Here is a 9,288-nt window from a genome sequence, read left to right as displayed (position 1 = left end):
TTTATATATCTATAGAGTAAAATGGATATACATTCGTTTATTTTTATAATTATAACTATAATATTTTTTGTTATAATAGCTGCACAGCATACTAATTACAGATTATTTCAGATCATTTCAGATGCGTAAATCGTGAAACGTGCGCAAAGCTAAACTGCGGTAAATGCACACTAACATCAGGCTTTTAAAGTAAGTAGGCGACATAACCTATATGTGCCGTAATAATGCATGTGTTCATAAAAGAGTAGTTCACATATACATTCTTTAACCCCAAATTCAAATTCAGCTTCGAAATATGTATTGTTCTTCTCTCAGGCATTTTAAGAAATCAGCGTGGGAAAACACATTGAAGATGAATAACTGAGTCCATCTTATACTTTTTTTATAATGTTATGCTATATATGACACAATCCGAATAAATGGCAAACGAGATTGTTATGAACGAACAAATTAACAATTCCTGCATATATATATATATATATATATATATATATATCCCTAAAGCAAGTCTGCACTTTTTATATTGTTAACGTTTGATTAAGACTCTTAAATAACAATTTAAAAAATAATAATACAAATAAAAAAACTGAATTGTACTACTGTGAGACAGTTTATCGATAAGGGTCGTCTGTTTTTATCGACATAGGGGTAATATATTTCACCAAGGCACACTTTGACCAATGCTGTATGATTCCGGGCATCATTTGATCTGACCGTCAGGTCGGTAGTATCACCCTTGAAAACAATTAGACCAGCAGAGCAACACGATAGTGCAGCTGAAACCCAGGGGGTAAATATTACAAATGAACCCCACAGTAGCACTGGAGCGATGGTTTATAACAAGACCAAGATCCAATCATTTCAATATTTCCCTTTTCCACTTCACATAGTTACGACATTGAAGGATTTTCATATAACGTCCTCAGCACTGGGTGTCCATTGCTCAGATGTTGTCCTCCAAGTGAGCAAAATTGCTTATAGTAATTCTGAATATGAACAGTAGGGCCAGACGCTTTGTGTGTATTTATGATTTACCTTTCTTTTGTCAGCTTCCAAGTGACCGGCTGTTACAAACATCCCGATTCATAATGCGAAAAATTGAGAAATGCATCATTTGTGGAATGAGTTTAATTCTTTTTCCCCAGCACTAAAGGAGCTTATCTGCTATGTGATGTTGAAAGCAAAGACACAAAACAAACAAGCGCAGTTAAGAAAAGTCAGCCTTATTTCATTCCCTGTTTCTGCAAGCGGGGCTTCATCTCGGTCCGGCTCCATTTCAAATTGTGATTTCAATTGAAGTCGACAATTCCCATTTAGGAAGATTAAATGTATTCAGCAAGTAACGTGTTAGGTTTTTCCATAATTGCCCAACATAAAGAATGTACAAGAGTATATATATATATATATATATATTATTAATAATTACGAGGAGATCTGGAAAATAACACAAGTCATGTTTTTAAAACCATATTTGATTAAATTATTTAAAATGTACCTTCATATTTCAAAGCACATTTTAAAATAGGTACACTTTCACGTGCAGCACTTCACAAATAGTTGAATAACTATATTAAAAAATATCTATTCAAATTACAATTTGGACAGTACAAACTAATACAGCTTAAGTTGGCTTATGTCCTTAATGGACAATGAAGAGGTTTTTAAACCCTAATGGTATAAGAACAAGGGCTTTCTCTCTCTTTATATGTATGAACTGTAATGAATGTGTTAATGTGTAAGAACTGCCAATTTCTAGTCAGCATCACATAGTAACATGACAGTAAATGATCATATTTGATTCTGAAATCTTAGTATTATCTCAGTGGAGTTTATGAAATGCATTAAGGTATACTTTACGGCCTTGTTCTGTTGCCCCAGAATACCAGTGGACAGCTCAGTATTTGCTTCAGCAGATATTTTGGCAGCATTTTACCATCATTCCATAAACACAGGCCAGATAAAAGAACGCAAGACAAGAACACATGCACAGTATGTTGTCTATCCCTGAACATGGCCACAGCAGACACGCATATCTCCGGAAACCAGTCTAGTTGATTTTGTATTTCCTTCTGATCCAAATCGGTTATTCTGTGTGATAAGTTACCTTCACTTACACATTTCAGCAGCTACCCAGGGTATCCCAAACATAATATACGGCTCTCATTACAAATGGCTGATACTACACTTATGAATTAGGTGTTTAGTGAACCACTTCTGCACAAGCCTTTAAAGCAACACATTACAAACGGTTTCCCATCCAAAAGAGACAGAGCTCTTGATGGTGCCCCCAGGTTATGTAAATAGAACTAAGATATACATTTATAAAGCGCCTACCAATATTACGGGCTTCATATTTGTTGATGGTTCTGCAATAACTTAAATTTCCATACACCCAAGGAGTTCAGTCAACAAATAATGATCAAAATACTTGTATTTTTGGTGTTCCCATATGCAATGCCTGGTAAAACTGCAGTGCCATTACAAATGCAAAATAATAAGATAATTAAAAGTATACATTTAATACCTATGCTAAATAAATGATCGAAATCCCACTAAGCAAGCTGCAGCAGAAGTACATTGTAGATGTAAACTGTAGATTGTAGAACAGACTGTAGAGCATGAAGCGGATTTTTTTTTTTAAAGCAAAATATATATTGACTTTTCATGTTTTTATGTAAGTTACCATAGTGGGATGGCATTAGGTAGACGTCATATGTTGAAGCTTTAGTTACCTTTACACCGTAATATTACAGTAAAAGTAGGAATTGTATTTTTTGTTTTGTTTTAGTTTTTTTTAAGTTAGAAAGTCAACTTGGCACAGGACTTTAGTCAAACACAAGCCCTGTTTAAATTTACATGTTGGGCATGGATGATCAGCATTCAATTATGAATCGATTCACATTCTGTTGAGAGTAAATAGAGGCCGTTGGATTTCAATTACCAGTCACTTCAGTGCCACCAAGGGACCCAGAATATCGGGCGCGGGGCAAAGCTCGGGCCCCAATAATCTGGGCATCTTTCCTCTAAGCCTTTGAAACGAGTGTGTGATAATTCTGCAGGCTTGGCTCACATGAGTCACTCCAGGGCTGGAGACAGACGCTGCGAGGCCGAGTTTTTTTGGGAATGCGGAGGTCTTGGGAGAAGGAGTCTGACTAATCTTTGGCGAGGGGAACCCGGCTCCTGTCTGCCTGCTCTCGGCTTCCTATCTGTGTGTTTCATTTCACACTGTCAGCCACTATCTCTGCTCTGCTTCTCCACAGGAGCTCCCTGCCAGAGCCGGCGAGCTCACACTCACTTACGCATGCACTGGAGAGAAAACAAAAACAACACAACCAAAACACACGAACAGTTGTCTGCTGTGTAAACAGACTGTTATACTACATATATGTTTTTGTCTGTAAAAGGCATGGGAAAAAACAAGGCTTATTGTACATCATCAACTATTATCTAGTTTTAATGCACAAGTCCGGGGGAAGTCAGTATGTGTCTGTTGCTGTTGTTCTTCATACATGTCTATATTTGCATGACACTCTTTTTATTAATCAATAATCTGATGTTATTTATATGCAATTGAACCACAATTATGCCAAACTGACAGAATCTGTTGTGACCCAAACCAGCAGGAAGGAAATCCCCTCAGCTGGCTTCACTGCAGTCGAACAGCCTCCACGGGGTTACTGAGTAAATGTATAAAGATGTCACTATTCGTATCAAATAATGGGTCACGTCACTGTCATATAGAGCCTTTATTTGCTTTTGGATCAGCCATTCCGTTTGCTTGAATATTCTATTTTTCTATTTTACCCAACGAGCACATCTCTGAGTCCTTGGCTTTATGACGGTTGTGTAGCTTTTCTTAATTACCCCCCGGCTTGTCAACAGGGCTCGGTTGCTACGTACGTGTGTATACGTACCCCACGAGAGGGGCAAAGTTCACGTTGTACGATGCAAACCAGCGCAGCAAAATGGAAAGAAAGTGGTTGCGTGTGCAGTCCCGGCCTTTGTCACGCACTTCTCTTGCTGAAGTTCACAGATTAAGTAGCAGTTGGCTACACAGTTGGTTAAGGCAGCTGCACACTGTGTTTTTACAGTCTCTATCAGTGTCCTCTCGAAGTTAAGAATCAGCCTTCTTCCATGCTGCTTCCTTTAAAAAACCCAATGTACTGTTCCAAGCACAGTCCTCCAGCACACACCCATAAGCTATTTGCACCCCAAAGATGTATTGAAGGAAACCTGATGTATGGTCTATTTATTTATTTAATTTCAAGTGTGTAGATGGTAATGAGCATTATTTTAATACGCAAGGACAACAGCTCAGAAGAGTGTTTACTGAGATTGAGAATATCCCATTTCACCAGCAGGAAACACGTTTGAATCTTTCATTGGTGGAAAGCTAGCTTCTACTGGTCTTTAAAATGCTTGATAAAAAATCTCCTGCAAAACAACAATTTACGTGAGCTATTCTAGGTGTCTGGAATACCTGTCTAGTGGCAAATGTGGTGGTCGACCCTGTGTGTGTGTGTGTAGGTGTGTGTGGAATGGGGACAGGGATGGGGGTGCAAGGTGTGGTCCTGCCACTTTCTCACAAATTGACTAATTTTCATACAATCAGGCCAGTGAGGTGAATCCCAGGTCAGTGGTTCAGTAGCTATAAGGTGGCTATTGTTTCTCTCGAGGTCTCGAGCTGTCTGAGAGGAGGCCAGTGTTTGTGTTATACAGCCCAGGTGTGTTGTCAGAACATGCATCTTCTATATAAAAACTGAGCAATAATTAATCAGTCCCAAGCCTTGAGTGAGCTGTCTTTGTCACCTTATCAAAGCTCTGTCTTTCGAAGGGCCTACAGCCTACTATAGTCGGGCTGCTATGATTCTGAATATTAATATGAAAAATATTATTAATAACTTATAAACATTTCAGTAGTATAAACCTTTGCTTATAACTTTGAAGTGTTTACAATTCAGTCAGGCAAATAAGACTTAGTAAGTCTTAGGCTACAAATACATAAGAACCATTAAAAACTAAACAACAACATTAGAGAAAGCACTGAAGAAAGCTGTGTTATGTATAGATAAATTACAATCAAATGACTGACAATCCTTCAGAGATAGTGTGATCGTATTAACAGGGGAATCTTAAGAGAGTTTATCACTCCCAGTGCTACACCCTCGAGGTAGAGTACAACAGAAAATAATGATACAATGTAAAATCTGTTAGGACTGATTTTTCTGCAATGACTTTATGGTGGGTGGAGGGAGGAGATGCAGCCGGAGGAGTATCTGATGGCCCTCCCCGGCACATGGCGGCGTGGGTTCCTGCCACAGACACCGCCCTGCAGAGAGGAGCCACTACCCTGGTCTCAGGAAGGATGCAGTCACTGATGGCCCAGCAGACAGTGTTGGACCAGCCAGATAGGTCAGGGGAGGCAGGACTACAATGCAGGGGTCAGGTTAAACTTTCTCTGTGGTATCTTTGACAAGAGGCAGCCCCCCCCGCCATTGACAACTTTCTGGAGCAACGTTTTCAAGGTGCACCCTAAACATTTCAATTTAAATATTACAGATTGTTACTTTCAAGTTGTAATACTTTGCATTTTGTTGGTAATTTAGATGCTGACAAGTGCATAATATTACTTGTGACTAAGACTTTAAATGCACATAAAGTACAGTGTAACAGCAAATGACACAGGGCAAACTTCTCTGCTGCACGTAATCATTTCCTGAACCCTCAGTCCCTTCTGTAAGGACGCAGCAAAGGGTAGCTTTGAGAAAACGCAGACTGACAGCTCAGAGCTGAACTCTCATCTTCTGCAAAGATCTGAAGCCGCATTCAGACTGAAGACACTAGTGTGTAGTGCGGAAGTCCAGTCAATTCAACAGCATCGCTCATATGATTGTATATGTTCAGCTTTCTTTGTCACCCAACTTCAAAAGTTTCCATTTGTAAAACTCAGAAGGAAGTAAAAACAACAAAGACATCTTCCCAAGGGGGTGAGGACCTGTCTACTTTCTAGTGACTGTTTCAGATTTTTGTGTGGCCCTTCGCCTGATCGAATCAGCTTCATGATGTTAATTAATATAACAGTATATCTTATACCTAACGAGCATTGCCCTCAGAACTGTGACTGCTGTGAAAAACAACAAAGATAGCAACTGTCTGCAGAGGAGGGCCCAGCTGTCAAATCAATAAATCAACCAATCAAACAAACAAACAAACAAATGCATGCACCAAGGGTGCGTAAAACACACCGCTTTTCAATAATGTAACAGCATATATTTGTCAGAACATTAATAGCTTACAAAGTTGATTGTGCAGAAAAATTACAGACTTCAATCTCACACAAGAAGATTGAAAAATAAATACTGGAAGTTGACAGCGTGTCAGTGCACTGGGCTACTAATCGTAAATTACTTTCAAATGAACGGCATCACACTTGACTGTTGGTGAAACAGTTCTCAGTGTTAAGTTAGTGGGCTGTAAAACAGCTTGGCACTAATGATGGGGCTCGGGTTATAAATTACAGGGTGAGATCTGATAAGGGCTTGTGAATTTGCCCTTGAACTTGCCTGGTTTGTTGCTGTAATGTGCAAAGCCTGTCTCTCCGACCTTTACAGGCAAAACAAACACACACACACACACACAAGGCATCATCTTAAAATATCAGTTTATCAACCATGCTTTACCTCAAATATTTTATTGTAAATTACTTATTTAAAGTGAGAAATACTATATGATCTATGGACTTATCAAGCTTTCACAAGCCCTCTTCATCACCATCTTCATCAGTTTGGATTCGAAAAGATCATTAATGTTATCCACCAAATTTATATTTAAGCATGTAGCAAGTAACATGTAGCATGACTTCAGCAGAGGGGTGGGAGAAGTAAACCCACACCACGGAGTTTCATTTTTTGCAGATACTGATATTTTAGAAATTTCCAACAATATATATGTCAACCAGGGGAGGTACAGTGACGTCATTCTGATGGGGAAAAAATACACAAAAGCCATTTTAATACATAGCAAAAAGGCATACGGTGCAAATAGGAAAGGATCACAAGACATTTGTTCTGCTTTTTTTTCAGAATGATTCTAGCTCATTTCAGCTGCTAACGCTAACCCATTCATCCCTAGAAGGGGAGCTCAAATTCGGGAATGACATACTGAGAATAGCTGCGTGATAACCTCTACTATTTACATGTGCAATTTGTTTCTCTAAATTGATTTGGGTGATTCATCAGAGAGGCTGGTGTTTGAAGCTCCCTCGCTGGGGCTTAGTGCGAGTCTGCCTTTCTCCAGTCGACAGGACACATGTGACAGTGTGATCCTGAAATGCGAGATAAAAGAGGGGCGAGACAGGAACAAGCCTGCTTCGTGGGATCACAACTGCAGCCGAGGAGACAGACGCCCCACACAGCAAGCAACTCCCCTCAGCGTGTCTGCAGAGCGACACCAGGGAAGGCCTCGTCTGTTCTCAGCGATATCTGTGTCCCACGTCAAACACACAAAACAAACAATGAGTTCAAGCGTCTGTTCAGCTTGACGGGTAGACACATTTTTACAGCATCAAATACAGCAGCTAAAGGTTTCTGGACTAATTATTGCACCACAATCGCAGACAATAATTGTAATTGTATTTTTTTTATATTTCATTATATTAATTATATTTTGGTTAAGGTTTCTTTAACATTGTTTATAGTTATACTGAGTTAAGGATAACCTGGTCCTAGTATGAATTTGGCTCATACTAGAGTTAGAGTTTTGGTTTGGGATAGAGTTATGGTCAGATTGCCATTAGGGTTAGGATTGTGTTTCTCATTGTTTAATGGCCAATGCTTCAAACGTTCAGTGTTGTCTACAGCTGGGGTTGAGGCTACTGTTGCTGCTAATAATGAGGCGATTGCTGCTGGTTCTACCATCCAGTGAAAAATAAACCCCAATGTCTGTTGTCTCGTGTTCGGGTAAAACTCACACATTGGCAGCTGGAAAATCCTCTAGTTGCGGCCAAGGTCCGTGTTGTGTAATAGCGCAATGATTCAGAATTTGAACTCGGAGGACTTCAGGTCTGCTCAGTGCCATATGTTTCTGAAACTCCACTGAGAGCTTCGGCATTTCTGTGATACTGTGCTATGATTTGGCTCTAACCATCCTCATTAATGGGGACTTCTCCAAGAATAAATATCCAGCTAGTCTGGATATTTTTGTCCAGCTGAATATTATCCAACACACAACATGACCGAAACGTGATTTGCAGACTTGAGCAGGAAATTGACTGTTCTGGGACTCAGCTTGGCTTTGTTCCACACTTGATGATCATAACAAGATTGTTACCTGATACATTTACTCTCATCAGTAAGAGCCATTCAAAAGTTCCAGTGTATGCAGTAGAAAGTCATTTTTGTGTCTTATGAACTCAGAGGTAGCTATAGTTGGCTCATTCATAGCTACCACAGGTGAAAACACAACCCTTTTTCCCTACACATTTTGTAAGTCCTCTATGAGCTCGATTTTGCTTTGGAAATGTAACCGCTAACACAGCTCTTGTAAACATACAGGGCAGATAAGAAGAAACACTCTCCCAGCTCATAGGTATAGTGTGACTTTGAAAACTGACCTTGATCAAGTACACTGTGTTTTATAGAGGTACATTAAACATTTTGAAAAAACTGTTAGATATTGCAAAGTTTTGCCTGCAATGTCACAATACACATCCGCACTGAGAAACCTCCTGATGCAGTTTTGCACAAGGCATGATTTCAGAGGAATGAATGGCAGCTTTTACCACCAAAACAAATTCTGTAAATGATGCGATACTTCATAAAGAGAGCAGCACCATTTCAATCCTCTAGCGCAACACATTTTAGACGTGTGTAAAGACAATTGTCCATGCCCTCATACCTTGGCAGCCTCCTGTCCCATCATGCACACTCTGCCTCTCACGCACACAGGCAGGTACACTTCTTGCCTCTCGGAAATGCACTTCACGTCTCAGCTACTTCCACCCCCCTTCATACACCACCCAGAGAGCCCCAGCCTCCCACAACTACACCTTTGCTGCATGGCAATCCAGCTAATCCTTAATACAATCAGGCTGTTAAAAACACAGCTTAGTGCCTCTGCTGTTTGCTTAGCCTGCCTCCCGTCATTAGAAGGTTATGCAAGAGCTGTTGCCAGCATCAGCTGAACCTGGCCAATTTCTCTAACCTTTAACACTGCTCTCTCTCTCATACACACGCACACGCACACACACAGAGGGGCCATAAATTAAAGCGCGTCCCCGAACGAGAGCTG

At 40.0% G+C, this 9,288-nt stretch overlaps 1 protein-coding gene across 1 annotated transcript in view; it reads right to left on the bottom strand.

Moving 5' to 3' along the window:
* Nucleotides 1-9,036, bottom strand: part of gata5 (GATA binding protein 5) — a 20,486-nt gene extending 11,450 nt beyond the window's left edge. Inside the window, exon 1 of the mRNA XM_066702266.1 lies at nt 8,896-9,036. The gene's annotated coding sequence lies outside the window, so the exon portion shown is untranslated. The remainder of the gene's footprint in view (nt 1-8,895) is intronic.
* Nucleotides 9,037-9,288: the final 252 nt, after the last annotated feature.

This window comes from Amia ocellicauda, chromosome 4, assembly GCF_036373705.1.
Source record: "Amia ocellicauda isolate fAmiCal2 chromosome 4, fAmiCal2.hap1, whole genome shotgun sequence".
NCBI lineage: Eukaryota > Metazoa > Chordata > Actinopteri > Amiiformes > Amiidae > Amia > Amia ocellicauda.
The sequence above is the reverse complement of the archived record's forward strand: the minus strand, read 5'-3'. Positions and strand labels throughout refer to the sequence as shown.